At 37.8% G+C, this 1610-nt stretch overlaps 1 protein-coding gene across 1 annotated transcript in view; it reads left to right on the forward strand.

Moving 5' to 3' along the window:
- LOC107561819 (alpha-N-acetylgalactosaminide alpha-2,6-sialyltransferase 2-like) overlaps positions 1-1610 on the forward strand; it is a gene marked incomplete at its 3' end in the record, with an annotated part of 15217 nt that overhangs the window by 2422 nt on the left and 11185 nt on the right. The window lies entirely within an intron of this gene.

Here is a 1610-nt window from a genome sequence, read left to right on the forward strand (position 1 = left end):
GTGGGAGCCCGGACTTCCTTCTACACATTCTCAACCAACACTATGAGAAACTCCATGCGTAGATACGCTCGCATAGGCTACAGAGGTCCACCTATATCCAAGGTATCCATTGTTGTCTGGGTAGTACACTACCAAGCAAAGATAAGACGCAGTAACTCCACTGTTTGTCAACATTTTTATATTATATTGAGTGAAATTGAGTTCTTTGACTATGATCTGTTCTATGACAGAACCCGTGATCTTTGCGTTGATAGTGCCTTCCTCTACCCTTTTGCTTCGGGAGTTGTGTTGATGTTGAGTTGTGACGTTGTTTGCTGACAAATGTCTCTCTGTCGCTGTTCATCTCCATCTGTGTAGGAGACCAGGTATATATTCCTGCCAGACCATGACAGAGATTATATTCTTATGAAGGCGGCTTCCACACACACAGCAATTGTTAAAGGCCCTGAGCGCAGCAAAAAGTAAATATCATAACAACATTATGTAAACTGACATAGCTTATGCATATCGTTGATCACTACAACTGATAAAGTCCATCTCTCATGACATCCATCTCTCAATGTTTTGATTTTTGTAGATAAAAGACACTTTTATAATATTATACATTATATACACAATTAAGACTCAATTTAATTATAATGCATATCTCTTTCAGTCCCCCTGCATACTTTGGTAAAGATGTGACGGTAGAAAAATTCAAAATCTACCACCCAGACTTTACCCGCTACCTCAGAAACAGGTAAGCTTTGCAAACATAGACTAAGGGATAATATACTGTACACTCGGATAGTAATTATTGCCAAATGAATTCCAGACAGAGAGATCAAGAAATGCAAAGCAGCTAACTGCACATTATCCCACTTATTAAATGTCTGCTTCCAAAATACACTGCTGTTCAAATCTTTAGAGTTGATTTTTTTTTAATGTCTCTGCATTTATTTGTTCAACACCGTTTTCAAATTGTAAAAATATTTCACAACATTACAATTTTCTATTTTGATGTCATTTAAAATGTAATTGATTCCTATGATGGCAAAGCTGAATTTTAAACAGCCATTACTCCAGTCTTCAGTATCTCACAATCCTTCGGAAATCATTCTAATATGCTGATTTGCTGCTCAAGAAACATTTATCATTATCAATGTTGATAACAGTTGCGGTTCTTAAAGGGGTCATATGATGCGATTTCAAGTTTTCCTTTCTCTTTGAAGTGTTACAAGCTCTTGGTGCATAAAGAAGATCTGTAAAGTTGCAAAGACTAAAGTCTCAAATCCAAAGAGATATTCTTTATAAAAGTTAAGAGTCAGCCACGCCTACCTAAAATGGCTCGTTCTAACACGCCCCCACATATCTACGTCACTATGTGGAAAACTAGCATAATGCCGCCCAAATGTGCACGCAAAGAATGAAGGCGTGGTTTCAGGAACAGCAGTCGTGTTGATGAAGCCATGTCAGGGAGACGCTGTGTTTCAGTGTGAAAGTAAAAGCACTTTATTTGGCCTTCCGGTAGTAGATGCAATTAGGAATCATTGGTTAAGATTCATTTACAACAGAACAGCACAACCCAGATGTTCAAATTTGTGCAACGCATTTTATGGACGACAGTTTTT

Source organism: Sinocyclocheilus grahami, unplaced genomic scaffold (assembly GCF_001515645.1).
Source record: "Sinocyclocheilus grahami isolate Dianchi unplaced genomic scaffold, SAMN03320097.WGS_v1.1 scaffold794.1, whole genome shotgun sequence".
Classification (NCBI taxonomy): Eukaryota; Metazoa; Chordata; class Actinopteri; order Cypriniformes; family Cyprinidae; genus Sinocyclocheilus; species Sinocyclocheilus grahami.